At 38.1% G+C, this 17,232-nt stretch overlaps 1 protein-coding gene across 2 annotated transcripts in view; it reads right to left on the bottom strand.

Annotated features, from left to right (window-relative positions):
• The window catches only part of chrm2a (cholinergic receptor, muscarinic 2a), a 78,503-nt gene that overhangs the window by 48,650 nt on the left and 12,621 nt on the right, over positions 1 to 17,232 (bottom strand). The gene's annotated exons all lie outside the window — the stretch shown is intronic.

Here is a 17,232-nt window from a genome sequence, read left to right as displayed (position 1 = left end):
AGATGAGCCACTAACAGGCACACCTCATGTTTAAATGCAAATTTCAGCAAGAAAACCTTGCAGGAACCAAAGCAGTTTAAAAATCTCTTTAACCAATCCATGCATTCTTATTATGCACAACTCTTAACAAGCCGCTGTTTATGTCTTTAGCATGTGAAGAGCAAGAGTAAAACAATGTCCCACCTGCTTTTGAACTGCAGGCAGAGAAATAACTTGAGCTGAGAAAGTTGAGGGAGAGACGGGAGAGGCTGATAAAAGGTATAAGCCCTGTGGCAACAGTGTTTAGTACACTAAGTCAGTCTGCGCCAGTGAAGAGATGTAGTGTCATGATAACAACTTGTGTTTATGGCATGTCACTGCACGGACACATTAACCATTACTGTCTGCAGCATGCCATCCACTGTTATGACTAATCACAGAGCCCGTGGACGCCAGAGAAATCATAGAGCCTCCACTTTTGAAACGAAACAGCTGCCTTGAAGAAATGAAGGTCGTTTCACCAGAATGCAAACAGCATCAGGGTTTTAGTGAATGAAGGATTTGGGAAAAGCTGGCAGTGAAACATGTCAAGGCTGTGTGACACATTGCTGTGTTGTCTCATGTTGTTAGACAATACATTGTCCAAATGATTTCCCCATGGTAAAAATCTGCCTAATGATCTTTGTTTCTGGTGCTCTAATTCATTTATTATGCTAATAGGAAAAGCTGTTAGTCTGATCAGACATTGCATAAACATAAGTGTACTTCAGTGTTCCCTAATCATGTAGGAAGAGGATTTGAAGGCTCCTAGCAATTCTGCTGCATTATAAGATGATGAAAATTATTCATAAAATTGTCAGATGATGATAAGGGTTTAAAATATCTAATAGGCAGCTTTGGACATGGATTGCAATCTTCTTTGCCGACAGGCAGTTAATTCCCCGTGAGGAAATCTGAAAAATCTGAATAAATGTGCTGTAAGGCTTAGCATATACAGATGAGATATACTGCACAGTGATTGGCTGTAGGGTTGCATGACCTAAGATAAGTTTCTCTGCTCCTCCAAGCAGTGGACCTACTGTGTGTGACAGTGAAAATGTCCATCAAGGTTATAAAGAACAGTGTATGTTCTCCCTGGGCACAGCCTGACCCAGGCGGCTGTCTTTATCCACACTCTATCACCTTAATCTCCCTGGAATTACCTCAGCGTCTTGGGAGGGGGAACTTTTATTAAATAAAGTGACCGACCCATACAGCAGACTGTCATCACTGTGGAGCACTGAACGTTTGGTAGAGAACATGCTTGCTGAACTGCTTGGCCATGGCGTGGACCATATAATCCTAAAATGTGTCTAAGCCCTGTAAAGATAAAGATATGAGCTTTATCACTTGCTGGAGGATGATTGTCAGTTGGTTAGTTTGCCAGGTTTAGCTCGAACAGCTTGGACTATAATTTCTGTGCAATTTTGGCTATTCAAAAACCTGCACAAATATCACAGATTTTACATCTTGTGCCTGGGTTAGCTGTATTCAGCTAATTTATCTCAATTATTGTATGGACAATCTGATTTAGTTCTTTATTCTTCTGTTTTCACACCCACAATCCGGTACCTTGAAGATACATATTAAATTAGATGCCTTAGAGCTGGCTTGGCTGCCAACTAAATCACATTTACATCTGATTACACTACTAAAAACACATTTTGTAGATATGTGTTGGTACACACCAGAATGGCCTGCCTAATCTTGAAACCTATCTCCCAGATTTATGCACCATGGAGCTCAAATAGAAAACCTCTGTTGTTATTTTATGTCTCACTGACAATAATTCTCAAATATTTTTTTTTTCATAACATATTTGTTGACTGCTGATGGTCAGTCTCAGTTTACGTTCAGAAGACTGGCAACAGGTTGGAGATAAAAGGTGTAAGAGATCTCTAAAGTGATTGTTCATCAGCATAAGTAAGTAATATTTGATATCCAGTGATGTCAGAAAAATATAAATAGACTTAGCATGTCTTAGCACCCCTATACTATACTTCTAATGGGAAGTTTTAGAGAGACACCTGTCATTTAGGACAAACACACTGCAAAACATGCTTCTCTTTAAACCTTGATATCTTCCTAATGCAACAATTTTAAAAACACCACCAATTGACACAAAACTTCCTGAGGAAAAAAATGATTATTATTATTAATTTTTTTTTTATTACTTTGTATTTCTCAAGAGAATGTGGAGGTGTACAGAGCAATCTGAGTGAGTCAACATTTATATGTGGTTTCTGATTGAAGATATTACTTAGTCAGCTTGTTATTTGCCTTTGATTAATTTTCTCTTCTGTATTTTTATTTTGTTTGTGTGTATTAGTGAATTATTATAGAACTGTAACTGCACTTAATCATTTTTGTCACATTTTATTCTATGCCACTTTAAAATATTGGCTTCTATTCATGTTTTAAATATTCTTACATATTTTCCTTTTGTTGTAAGATTAGTTGAGTAATTCATTTGACAGAAAATGAATCATCCACTAATGTGATAATCGATTAATTGTTTGGTTTTTTTTTTAGCAAAAATGCAGAAAAGTCTGTAGTTCCAGCATCCCAGTTGTGAGAATTTGCTGCTTTTCTTTGTCTCATGTGATAGTAACTGAATATCTTTGGGTTTTGCACTGTCAGTCAGAAAACAACAAGACATTTTAAGACATCACCTTGGGCTTCAGGAATTTTTGATGTAATTTTTCAATATTCTGACATTTTACAGATCAAATGATCGGTTAATTATTCAAGAAAATAATTAGTGAGATGATAACGAGGGCGGCCCTAAAACAAATGAATATGTCACGTCATGTCACAGAGGATCATCAACAGTAATCCCATGTTGAACTTGACACTGAGACCAGACTCAGTGCCTAAAGCTTCCACCATTTTACGATTCCTCAGATGGCTTTTAATATGAATATGGTTCACGGTGGGCCACCTTCGCATAGCAGTATAGTAAAATTCCATTAAGTAGAGAACTGTACTCCGAAGAAAGATGTGGCATGCAGGTTATGGAAAATGAGAAAAGGTGCATGCCAAGCTAGATTTGATATCCATATAGATTAAACCATTCATATCACATTTTCAATTATCACAACTTCACCTCAGAATACCTCTCTGTGAAATTGCTGTTTTATGTTTGATGACTCCTGCATCTCCACCACATTCCCCTAGGAGTGCAGTTTTAACTGTCTTATAACAAAAACATGTTCACACTGCTATGAACTGTCGGAAGCGCTTTGAAAAGACCTCATCGAAAGCATAAGCAATAAAACAAGCCTTCCAGTGTTTCCATTTTTAAATACTCTGAAGGGAACGTCTGTAATGCAGTTTCCTCATACTTGGTGTCCCCTGACTGTAACTGCCAGGCCCTGCAAGTGTGGGCTTCTGCTTTATTGCAACATTAGCATTATGATGGGGAGGAGAGAGGGGTTGCTCTCTTCTAGTCTGAACCTGGTCATAGATCTCAGTGGACATCTACACTGACTCTTCATTGTCTGCTATTACCCAACATCCCAGCAGGGGTGCATGTGTCTGGATGAAAAAGGCTTGATTATGTAACTGTCTGAGAGGCTTGCTGTCAACCTATTTAAAAGGCCAGTGCATCAATCTTCCACTGACTCTGCATCTCTTTAGAATATCTGGGACTTATGCTTTCAATATACATGATGGATCTATATGCATGGTCTGCTGGTGAATGTTTTCCGCTAAACTGCCTGTTTTGATCGATCAAGAAATCCTAATTACAAGGCACTGAACATGCAAAGACAAGTGTCGCCATTTATTAAATCTGCATCTAGACTAACATGAACATTGCTCCTATTTTCAGTGGTTGGATGTTTCTGCACCCACATGTTTAGCCACATTTTCAGTTTGAGAGATACAGAAACAGCAGAGCAGCGAAGGCACAGACGTCCATCTCTCTCGGTGCTGCCTGGATGAATGCAAAACCGAAACCAAACAAAGAGAGTGATTAGTGGATCTGTTTAACCTCAGGGCAGAGGGATCCCGTTATTAGACCAGAGAGTTTACTTAGCTATCTGCTTTGCCGTCTGCCTTCCTCCCGTCCTCTCCCACTGCAGTACATCCCAACACAGCAGCACTCAGAGCTAACAGCGCTAATTAGGGAAACCGCCAAAGGATTTTTGCAAGGTTATTTTGATAAAGTGCACAAGGGGTTTTGCAATCACAATGTCTGTCATTGCTCTCTTTTTTTTTCTCAAGCTGTGAAGGTTCATGTTGGTTCAAAGACAAGTCATCTGTGCCAATCACCGTTTCTTCATCTTAATCTCACATCTTAAGCATTGGTCCCAAAGTTCCATTCAAAATTACACATTATTCGAGCAGCTACTGTCTCAGAAATACAACAGAAAATTTGATGTCCTCTTTATCATTTATTATTGCTGTAGCTATACTTATACCAGAAATACCTGTGTTGGCTGTTCTGCTCTTCCAAATTATGTCATTATGTGACATATGCGCATGCGCACAAATTAAGTGCCATGTGCACATGCACTGGCTATTTTACTCCAAATTTTGATCCGTATATATGCATGCTTTGTTTCCTGTGAATCCCTTGGGCGTCTGCATGCTATTTGAATTCAGTGCGAGAAAGGCAGACTGCGCCGCTGATAATGCAAACTACAAAACAAAAAGCTAACTAATGAGTTTACATATCAGCCATAAACAGTATCAAAGATTGGGTCTGATATTCAAGAAAAGTGCAATTTTGATGTATTTGCACTTGAGTATTTCAATTAACTTTTCTACTCCACTACTGGCAAATTAAGATTGCATATTCAAAAGATAAGATCATCTTGTAAACTTCCCAATAGTATATAACCAACCAACTGCAACATTAAAATACTGTTAACGCTGATACTATTAATCAAACTATAATTTGGAATAATTTGTTGTCCAACATGTGGTTGGAGGTCCTTCAGATGTCCCATGTGAATATGAATCAGCTGTTCTGTATGGCTTCACATTCAATATAGTACCTATGATTATCATATTTGGGCTATTTTCATTGTGTTAGCATCATCGCCACATCTTTGTTAACCTCTCTAGATATTAATTGCCAGTGGACGGGGAGTCCAGCAGCAGTTCCGCTTCAGGTGCCATATTTCCACATCCAACAGCTGTTTATAGCGGTCAGCGGACGATCTCCTTCTGTACCTTTTTAGAGTACCTCCTTTGTACTTTCTTTCCTGTACTTTCTTTTCTTTCCTGTTGTTCCAGCCCTTTTCTTCAATTCTTGGAGTAGAGACATATCTTTTTACATACAATCTTTTTGACTATGTCTACATCTCACTGCTCAGAATTCAGATCTTCCATTTTTACGGCTATGACATGTCATCTCCATCGCCTAGTCTCTTATGTTACTCTTCGCCAGTGCTTAGTATGAACTGAGCTCTCTGTTGAAAGACTAAACCATCAGTACTGTCACATTCTGACACATTATAACACTGAGTGGTATCATTGGACATAACATACTTGTCACTTAAGCTGATGTTAAGCTGTATGATGACTCCAAGGGGTCTTTGAGGGTGTTCCAGGGGGTCCCCAGCAAAAAGGGGAATAATTTATTTTCACTATAATTTCATCCATAAGTAACACAATGGCAGCATGCATGACTATTTTGATCATGGATTTCATACATTTTAACATCTAAAAGTAAAAGATGAGTGACCTTGGTGATAAAAAATCTTATCAAATGGGAGTCTGTGGTCTAATTTATGTCAGTTTAGGGGTCTTTGATGTGAAAAAGTTTGAGAACCACTGAGACAAACTGTATTTGTACATTCACATATCAGAATTTTTACATTGTAGTAGTGTTACTTTAATTAACAAATGTATTCTTCCATCACTCGTAGTCATAATATTTCCTAATGCAGCATTTTTTCATGACTTATGCAATCGCACTGCTTGATACCATCGCCATGTTTATTAATTTATTTGAATGGCACAGCGTGATCTCTGCACAGATATCATCATAATACAATGATGTTATGGTAATGAGATTGAAGCTTCAGTGCACTTGAAGCTGTTGATGTTTTTTTACCAGGCTGTAACCAGACATTTCCTCTAACAGGAGAATCACTGAGAAGTCTCTTTGATGTTGCCGCCAAAAACATGAGAATAAGAGATTGGATTTTTTTTTTTTTTTCCAATCGTTGCACCTCCTTTTTTGAGTTGCACAAATGTTCATTGCGTTAGGCTGTTACTGAGGGAAAATCAACTTAAAATATATAGCAACTAACATGTAAGTGTTTGTTTCTGATTGCTGATATGAGATCAAAATCAAATCAACCATCAGAACAGCAATGCAAAATGTGATACATAAGTCATTGTAGTGTTTGTGTTGACCTTTCCAGGGACTGCAGCTGGAAAGTCTTTGCTTGAGATTAATGTTTTGTGTACATGGTCTCTGACAAATAGGTTTAACATTAAAAAAAACATTAAAGTACAGTGTCACAGACTTGAAACGGACCAGAAAAACGTTTAAACTTCAGACCTCTATCTGTTCATTAAACTTTCACGAAGCATAAATGATAAGCAGTCCAATTTAGTCTTCGCCCCTTGACAAACCCCTCAACTGCATATTTATAGAAAGTCATTCTATCAGATTATCAAATCCATGCTATTGAAAATGTGCTTTTTACACTGTTCATCCTCTCTTCAGTGGAAATCATTTTCTTGCTCGAGCTCAGAATTTCACAAAAGGATGAAAAAGATTTGGGCTAAAAGTTCAGCACGAAAGCTTCAGAGAGAATGAAGCAAAGGTTATGCAGCAACAGAGAAGATAAGATTTGAATAAACACTTGGTGAGGATCATACAAAGGGTAGCTTTGCACATTACAGCCAATCAGAAGCTCCAAAGAATCCTCCACAAGGATATTAGATAAAATTCCACTGTGCTTTGATTTAACAACAATCTTGATAGCAACTAGCTGGACCTTTTCTTATAATGCCATTTGGGTTTTTAATCATACATGTCTGGGGCAGTATCTGAAAGCTCCAGTCAAGAGATGTAGTTCAAAGCATCACATGGCAGCTTTGTTAGAGATGTTCCTTTTCGCTGTACTATAAAAGATAGAAGTGAATGGGAATGATATTCTCTGTTAGTTCATAGTAGAAGATTTTTTGGGTGAACTTAAATTACTTTTACGAGAAGTCAAAGAGCAGGAGATATTTCTCAAAGAATATCACAAAAAAATACAGGTTAAGCAGACATTAGTGTTAGTTATTTGCTCTCTGTCTAAAAATTCTGTTAGTGGCTCATGGAGAAGCAGGGATTTAATACGTCATTTCTTTTGCAAATCTGACATCCCTCTTATACATTCTGGCATTAATTTGTGGGACATCCCATGGGTTTTACGACAGGTGAAAAGTACATTATTACTCTTGATCGTCATAATCCCATTTTAGGATTACAAGTAACATTTTAAAACAAGTTGTACGAATTGGACTTTTCAAATCAAGCCAATAAATGTGTTATGAGATGTTGTGTTTTTCTTGTCTTTTCAAAATTTGCATGTAATGATAATTTGTATAAAGTCTAACCATTTTTTTTTTGAGGGAATTAGGACTCCACTGCATATGCAATGAAGCAAAGGGAGTCCCCGCAGACCCCATGCCCTGTAGTTTACTCTCCACAATTTACTACATTCCCCCATGGGGTAAAACAAGTGTGTGGTGTGTACAGTATGCCAAATTTAGACTACACAACATCAGCCTGATAATGGTCTGACCTGACAGAGCAGGGCGTCAGGATTGAAAATTTGGTGTGTCAAATCTGCACTAAAGATAGAGAGCAGTAATTACAGAAGCAGTTAAGTTGAGAAAATTAAGTAAAGTATTCAAGTATTTAAACCCAAAGAAATAATTGCCACAGAACCTATATAAAATGCAGATACTGCACTAATTTTGAAGGAATTAATACCTCTGTTTTCCTAGGTTTCGTCTGCTCGTTTTCTATTAGTATTTACAATATTTAATGGAATATAATAAAATCATCTACAATGTAATACATTTGTGGATTAAAGGTAGCTAAATCACACCAAACCACATAATTCCACAAGAGTCAAAAGCTTAAAAGCCAGTTACTGATATAAGCTAACGTTACTGTAGCTAAATGTAGCTCCATCATTTTCGGATTTAGCTATACTGCCTTATTTAGTTGTGTGCAGTAACAAATTAACTACCAAGATGTCATTTTGTCAAAATGTGTGTTTTTCAATTAACAAATATCTGGAGAAAAATCAAACAGCCTAGTAAAAGTAGCTTTAATTAAGGTTAGCAGTGGCTCACAAGCTAGCTTTCACTTGATAGCTCTCTTGCTTTAGCTGTGTATTTGTCTGTTTCTCTGTGACAGAAAGTGTTTGAAAGTGTTGACTGTTTATATATATATATATATATATATATATATATATATATATATATATATATAGGTAAAACAGATGTCAAAAAGTCAGATTCAGTCTTCATTCAGTTTTTACCAAGTGTATATAGACTTTTGGCTTTGTAGAGCATATTGCTCACTTTATGCCGTGGTGTGTCATAGGACGCAGCATCTGGGACACTTCATGGCGTCCCAAGAAGACGATTATGTCAGAATTCTCTAACTGAGTTTGACAATTTCTGTGATGTGTTTGTTATGTTGACCCACATAGGAGCACAAAGCGCATAACTGTCATAGCAAACTGAAAGAGTAATTGTCTCATTTCATTTCAGTGAACCTGTAACCATGACTATCACCCCCTCGCGGCTCAGGAGCATTATACCGAATTAAACACGCCACACAGTGATCATCTCAAAAGACAAAAATATGGTGTTGTCTGACTTTGGGTTTACAGTCTCTTTAAATTAGTCAAAATTTTCTAAACTGTCTGCCAAAACAAAATTGCATCCACAAATTGCAATAGCACAGTGATATTGACTGAGGTAGAGAGTAATTTCTCTCTATTTTACTTTATAATTATGAATGAAGCCTCAAGGTTGCACATATTCATTGTACAAATTTAACAAGGAATTAAAAACATGACAAAGTATTTGTATTTTAGAAAATATTGGTATATAACTTTTTCACAGGTTGCGAATCATCTCCTAAATCCCTTTGCAAATCATCTTGCAATCCTCTGGGAGGTACCATCCTTGCAGTCTGCTCTAGATTAATACTAAGGCATTTCTTTGGAATTGATTATTTAACTTTTTTTTAGTGTTATGTTTTATCTCAGCCCAGCAGAATGGCTCCTGCACTGTCATAGAGGGCTTTGCCAGTGAATTGAAATCCTTCAGTGCAGGTGTGGAAAGGAGAGTGGTGAAGAGGCTCCGTCACTTCTGCACTCCACTGATAACTTTAACATTTGACCATGTATTGTGCTCAGGCTGCTGGTCTTATGAAAGCATGCGGTGATGCTTTCCTCCAAACAGATTCACATTCTTGTTCTCACATGACTTTGAGTTTTAAAAAGGAACGTAAACTCTTGAAAGGAAAATAGATGCCGTGCGGATTCAATTGCTGCACAGACTTGATTAATGAGCATTTCTTATCAGCAATCTGCTTATTTTGTAGCGAAGTTGGGGGAGCCTCAGAAAAAATGAACATCTCATGCTAAGTGGGTAGTGGGTTGAGTGAATTCCTAACAAAATGCATTTTTGCATTTACCTCCACTGCGGTCAAGTTGGAAATTATCATTTCAAATATTCAGCAGTTTTTCTTTCTCATATTCCGGTTATAACAACAGAGAGTTCTGGCACTCAAATGGCTTTATAATGAATTAGTCAAGCTTGGAAATGAAAAACTTCTGCTGTCAGTTGGATGGCAGTCAGACCTGTTCTCACTGCTGCTACGAGAAGAAAAAGATGAAGTGCTTGCATGCTGATTTTGTAACTAGGTTATTGGTCACTCTTTCTCCCCTTCTGGCTCTTATGCTTTCTATTTTCTCTCTTCTCTGCCATAAGTCTTTTAGTCTTTGCTGGATGTTTATGAAGTGCTTCAAAATTTAAAATAAAACAAAACAAACTTGGATATGATAAGAATTTTCTTCATGGGAAAAACAAAGAAAAATGATATTTAAGTCTATCTCTAAGCTCTGACCCTGCTGTTGCTCTTAATGGTTACATACATAACCAATGGACCATTTCTATGCAACCAACTGTTCCCCCTCCACCCTCAAAAACCCCCCATCACCAATTCCTGTCTTCACACTGCAGCCATTTTCCGGAGCGATTTCAGAGGATAATGGCACTCACAAATCATCTGCTGGGCAGTGGAGCCCATGAAATTGATGTGCCTTCATTTCAAAACAATAGAGGTACCTTATGAGAGGCCTCATGATGTCATAATTTTAGTAGCTGACAGGCCAGGCAGGTGTGTTTTGGCCCCAGAATGGGCACCGGGCCAATGAAAACCCAGTAGAGACAGCTTAATCAATCGGCGTATTGAGGGAGATGGCAAGACTATGGTGTAAGCAGCCATCAGACGTGCTCAATCACATTTTCTGTACTGAACAAAGTGACAACTTTTACTTGGAAAAACAGGCCTCCTTATCTCCCTAGAGTTAAGTAATGCTTCACTGTCTATCTGAGGCTATCCCTCTTCCATTTCCAGTTCAACAAAACAGTCCAAACACATAAAAGGTAAACAACTCATAGACAATAAAAAGACAAAAAATGCCTGCAAAACCAGACACAAAAGTTAAATATACTAAGAAAGGTTTTTGGTTTTATGACTCTGACTCTCTATACAACAGAGGCTGATACTAGTAAGACTTGCTTGGGTTTTGTTAAAGAGATTGAGTAATAAATTATTAATGTGGGCAAGTGAAAGGACGCTATAAATCTCCTGAGTTTTTGAACTGTAAATGAGTGGTTTGGGTGTCAGTGGCACTGCCATCCTGATTTGAACGCACTGATTAAATTAAAATGAATTATCTATATTTTTTGCAGGGAAAATTTCAAATTATCCATCAGACACATTGCTTCTTTTAATTAATTCCTCCCGCACTCGTTGACATTTTTCATAGAGGGTGCATGGGTTAAGCACACCTCCTGTATGAAAAGATTAAAAAGCCACTTACATGCTAAAAAGAATTATGGATGACTGAGGAGCGTGGCTTAATTGGAAATTGATTGACTTGGCCGCGTTACACCTGGTCTCATAACATTTCACATCCCTCATGCATGAGGAGTTTGATGCATTTTTCAATAAGCAGCTCCACAGCAGCAACAGAACCTTTTCATACTGGTGTCTCTTGGTGGAGAAAATTGTGTGGATGAAGCCATGTTGCCTCACCAGATCCAAGCCATCACTTCAAAGAGGCAGGGTGGGGATGATCTTTGCATGACGGATGGAGCTTTCCTTGCTGTGAGTGCCGGGAAACGAGTCGCACCACATATCTGGGTGTCATGTGCCATTGCCCTGCAACTGCTACAAACAAAAACCACACTGATGTAAAAAAAACAAAAGCAACAAAAAAAAAAAAAAACAGAGCAAAATCAGCTCCTCCTTTTCCAAGATGGATGCCTGGTGTCAATTTGTGGAGACTTGTGTCTGCTGAACGCAGTACTGTGCAAGCTTGGTGATTTTCAAATTTTCACATTTCACATTTCATAGCACAAATGCACCAGCTTGGTCACCAGAATAAAACATTGGCATTGTACGTTTCTGCAAACCTACATACATTGAATATCTACTTTTCAATATGTGTAACACGTAGCATATTTCATTTCCAGAATACCTATCATATCAACATTTCTAAAGTCACATAATTCACATGACATCTATATGAGCTGACTTTTGTATTGGGAGGAGGAGGGGTCGGTGGATGGCTAGGAAGTTTGTTGACGGAAAGTTGGAAATCAGCAGAGAGTTTGGTTCAAGACCACCTCGAAACTAATGCCTGCTTCCCGTTTCAACTGACAAAACTGAGTGTTTTTTAGCAAGACCTTGGGACATTTGTAGCCATTTTTATTTTATTTTAGTTTTTTATTTTAATCCAAACTGTGATCTTTCCCTAACCCTTACCAAGTGGTTTTTGTTGTCACATCATAAAACGTCATTATTCAACTGATAATGGCTAAGATTGAAAGACATTCAACGTATCTGTGGTTTGCAGAAACGTACAATGGCAGCGTTTTATTCTGGCGATTGGGTTGAATGCACTTATCTCCAAAACTTCAATGTCATGTTCTGAACCCATGCATTAAAGAGAAACTTCAGTATTTTTCAACCTGAACCCTATTTTCCCATCTTTTTTATCTAAGTTACTAATGGAGACAACAGTTTTTGAAATTGGTGCAGTATTGTTGCAAGACATGAAATGGGCTGAAATGTCATCCAACGGGGCAATAGCACCCCGTCAATGTACATTCACTAAAAGTGCTTCTTTTTCCACTGACAGGCTCAGATTGTTATTATAAGTGTCCATTCTGGAAAGGGCCATACAGAGAAATAAAACAGCTTTCTTTACCTTTCACTTGATTGGTTTGTTTGTTATTGTGTCTAACCAAGTCTCGCTCAAGGAGAAGTCTCATTCTGAAATCTAGCAAGAGTTGAGTGGTCATCAAAATCAGCTAAATATTCAGCCATGACTTTGAAAATGTACTGTACTCTAACACAACACACTCCTCCCTGCACTCCTCTCTCAAACTCTGTCATGGCCCTGTACAACTCAAATTTATCAGCGAGCGACAATCATTTTGTGAAACATGACAGTGCCACCATTTGCTTGTTGAAAATCAGGTGATACAGGACGCATGAACCCAAACGACCTCTGTGGTTTTTTGCAGCCAATGAAAGGATCTAATTCTGGTGAAAACAGATTTGGAATTCAACTTTGGGTATAAACACTGTTTTGTCCGAAGTGGGAAATGTATTTTGAATTACTAGTGGAAATGGGATGCTTGTGTTAGTACATTTAGGCAGACAAGTTTATTTTTACATAAACATCATGGTGTAGGGTTTGCCTCAGGAGAAACATTTCAAACAGACCTAATATAGTTTGCAGGTGCTTAAATGCACATCAAGCTACAGGAGCATGAGTGAGCATAGCAGACAAAGACCATCTCTGTGATGGAGGGAAGGCATGCATGGCTGCTCTACAGGCTCCAGACAGGCCGAGAATGACAGGGAAACGTGGCAACAGCAGAGAGAGGAAACTCCTCGCGCCTGCCTATGTACGTCAGTCAGGGTCACTGCCACAGCAGTCCTCAGATGTAAATGCAGCTAAGCACAATGGAAGACAGACAGATGCACACACCTCTCCATGAACAGAGCACATCTCTGGCTGTCAAACCAGGCCGAGGAGGTTAAGGGAGGTCAGGGTGCCTGAGCAGGAGCAGGCAGACAGCTCGTCAATGCTGTTGACAACCAGATGGATGATCCAATACTTCAGTAAGCAACAGTTCTACTTTCCTGTTTATTAACAGATAGTACTACTGCACTTGGACATCCCCCAGCAGGCTTACTGGTTAGTTCTTTAGCACTATGAGCACATGTTAACAACTGAACATTGCCTCGTGAGCAACTTTGAATTTCTGTTTTCTCATATCCATAATCTGTCTGCAAGGTATCTCAGCTTCCAGTTCTCAGTTAAAGCATGGAAAGGGTCTTAAATCATACCCTTACCCAAAGATGAAAAAGCAGGTTTTACTGGCTCCAACTGTGGACCTATTAGTATACTCCCTGTGCTGAGTAAGATACTTGAGAAGATTTAATCAACTGTTAAATTATTTTAGTAGAAATGGATTACTTACAAAAGCAGAGCATGCTTATAGACATGGACACTTTACTCGTACTATATTAGTACATATGACTGATCAAAGGTTAACATATATGGATGACAGGAAAATAGTGGGGGCTGTGCTCTTGAGTTTTATTGCAGCTTTTGATGTCATTGGTCACAGTGTTCTTATTGCAAAGACCAAATGTAAGGGTTTTTCACCCTTAGCTTTTGCTTGAATGAAGAGTTACCTCTCGGGCAGAAAACAGCAAGTATTTTTCAATGGCAGTTTTTTCTAACAGCGAAAAAATATCTTGCGGTGTTCCACAAGATAGCTGCTTGGGTCCATTTTTATTTTCAATTTTCATAAATGATATGACATTTTCATAAATGACATGTTTCTAAAAATGCCAATGTAGTTATGTATGCTGATGACTCAACTTTGTTCTGCATGTCACCAACTTCAGTGGAGCTGAGAGAGAATCTACGTACATGATGAATTACACAGCATTACCGAATGGGTGAGAATGAACAAATTAGTACTAAACATTAACAAAACTAAATGTATTGCATTTGGTAGCAGGTATGTTCTAGTCAACACCACTGCACTTAATCTCTTTATAGATAGGATATCAGTTGAGCAGGTCACTAACACTGAATTACTGGGTGTCAGAGTAGATTATTTATCGTCTTGGTCTTATCAGATTGATCACGTTGTTTCCATGATGGGACAGGGCATTGCAATTCCAAGGAAATGTCCTGCATAAAGTATGTTCCATCCTCTGTGATGATTGATGTTGTTTAGTCACTTGTTCTGTCTCACCGGGAGTACTGCCCAGTTATTTGGTCAAGTGCTGCTATCAAACATCTAAAAAAAGCTTCAAATTACAGAGAACAGAGCAGCCAGATTAACTCTTCATTGCTCTTTCCATGGTAATGTGTGTGAGACGTATAAATGATTATTATGGCTGACTGTGAAGGCTAAATTAAAATCATGTCTCTGTTATCCATGCAAAATGTTATTTGGAATAATACATTGCAGTTTTTTTGTGAAAAACTAGTATATACTGGTTTTTGTCAGGGGTATAATATACGTCGAGTGAGCACTGGTCATCTGGTGGTGCCAAGTCCACAATCAAATTGTACGATAAAAATTGTTCTTTATAGAGCTTCTTCTGCTTGGAATATGTTCCCCATCAACTTCAGACAGATCAAAAGTAGATTTTCTTTTAAAAAGTTACTAAAACAAAAACTGATGAATCTCATATAGATGTTGTTGTGGTTTTTGCTGTTTTGAAACCTTTGTTTGTTTTTATTTTCTTTTTGTTTTTGTGTATTTGTGACAATTTTGTTTTTGTTTTCATTGTAGGTTACTATTGTTTATTGTGTCATACGTAAAGTTATTTAACTTATTTGGCTTATTTTGCCTTTTTATTTTATTGATACAGTGTTATTTTAATTATTGTTTGTCTTTATTGTTGTTGTTTTTGTGTAGATCCCAAAAAGACTAGCGACCACTTTGTGGAAGCTAATGGTGATCCAAATAAAGAATAAAGCCATGGATCTATATGTGCTGTTTATTGGGCTCTGATGGCTCAAGCTGGCACATTCATTTGTCATTGCTGTGTGTCTTGGAGCAGAATCTGATCCCAGAGTCAACATTAACATGGCTTTTCTAGGGCAGCAGCTTCATTATTGAGCCCCGGCATGGTGAACCAGACCATTACTGCTCTGGAGAGAGACTGAAAACGGAGAGAGGGGGGGGAGATGGAAAGATGAGAGAAACGAGGATATAGGATAAGCAGAATGATGAAGTGGGGAGAGGGAATGAGGGAGTGTGAATGAAGGATGCTAGCACGAGGACAGAAGGAGAAAAGAAGTGACCAAATAAATCACCAGCCAACAGATAATTGGACGAGCTGTACTCAAGGGACTGTTGCAGCACCATGAAAAGTGACACCGTGATTTGCAATTAACTCCAAGAGGACAAATGGGGATTTAGTTCCCTTTGGATTAATTCTAGGAATGTGATACCTGACAAGATGGTTGCCATAATGAATCTACTGGGCTGCAGGAATCATTATTATCATTTAACTTGTATGATGGCATCTCTCTCCAGGGAACAAATGTCCCAATCTGAGAAGCAGAAAACATATCAAATTAGACCTGGAGGTAGACCTGGATACCTAATGTACCAAAGCAATTAACATGTACAGCCATGACAGGACTGTATTTCACAGCTTGAGTAATTTTAATGTTTGTCTGGTAAGCTGTTTTCATACTTTACAGAGCTTGAAGTGTGGTTTTATCTTTCATTTTTATGAGTTAAGCTGCATGCTCACAGGCCAAGAGTGGATCTTGTCCTGTAGTATTAGAGAAAGTGGAGTGACCTCAAGGACAAGACGATTCAGCCAGGCTTAGTTTCAACATTCACAATCAACATCCAGTCACTTCTGAACAGAGATCTTTTTGACGAGGCCATAATTAAACCAAACACACACTTACTCGCTCACCCTTAAAGAAGTGTAATTTAAAGATAAGATCATGCTGATACAAGGTTTGTTTTAGTATATCTACAAAAAAAATAAATGTATTTCCTAATAAGGTTTGTCTGAAAGCGCAAAACTTTCTTGTTTCACTCAGTAGAGATACAAAGAAGAACTGATGAGAGGCTTTAAGTGCTTGAGTACTGCTCTGGAACAAAATGTCAAGGTCATATCACTTATCTAGTATATTATTCTTTTTTTCTTTCTTTAATTCATGGCATTTCCAGCTTGTAATGAGGAAGCTGACAATGGGGGAGGACAGGAAGTCTGGAGAGGGTGACATGCTATAAGAGACCTTGGTTGGATTCAAATGCAGAATGACATTGTGCCATAGAGTGCTGGGCCACCAAGGCACTCCATATGTTTAACTTTTTGATACGTAAATTTTCAAGTAAATCTCCAGCAATGAAACTGTAAAGTCAATGTAAATATTCTAAAATTGTAACTTTTAGTTGACCTCTGTTTGTATTTAATTGAAAATTACCTGGATCTAATTGAGAATGGACTACACCATAATGACTCTGATTAGGGACCTGTAGCAAACATGCTGTATTTTTCCTACAATGGATGTTATCCCAGTCTGTGTTTTAGCAAACTGGTTGACCTTTCCAGAGCACCTGACTTTAAGAAGGCACTAATTATTGTCTCGTTAGGTTCTGAGAGCTTGCCAATAAACAGGTCTTTAAATACAAAGTAGGACACTCACCGGTGATCACTCACAACATGAAAAGTTAACTTATTATTACTCTGAAGAGTAGAAAAAGAAGATTGTCTTGCAGAGAAATTTCTTTAAGTACCTCTTTTATTTACCTCTGAACACAGTGATTCATGTTGTGGAAAAAGTACAGAACATGTATTTGACTCATCAGGACACACTGACATTGGATCAAGGTGGGTAAACTGAATTGAACTGAACATTGAGTTGTACAAGTGCTCAG

The sequence above is a fragment of the Thunnus thynnus genome, chromosome 23 (assembly GCF_963924715.1).
Source record: "Thunnus thynnus chromosome 23, fThuThy2.1, whole genome shotgun sequence".
Classification (NCBI taxonomy): Eukaryota; Metazoa; Chordata; class Actinopteri; order Scombriformes; family Scombridae; genus Thunnus; species Thunnus thynnus.
The sequence above is the reverse complement of the archived record's forward strand: the minus strand, read 5'-3'. Positions and strand labels throughout refer to the sequence as shown.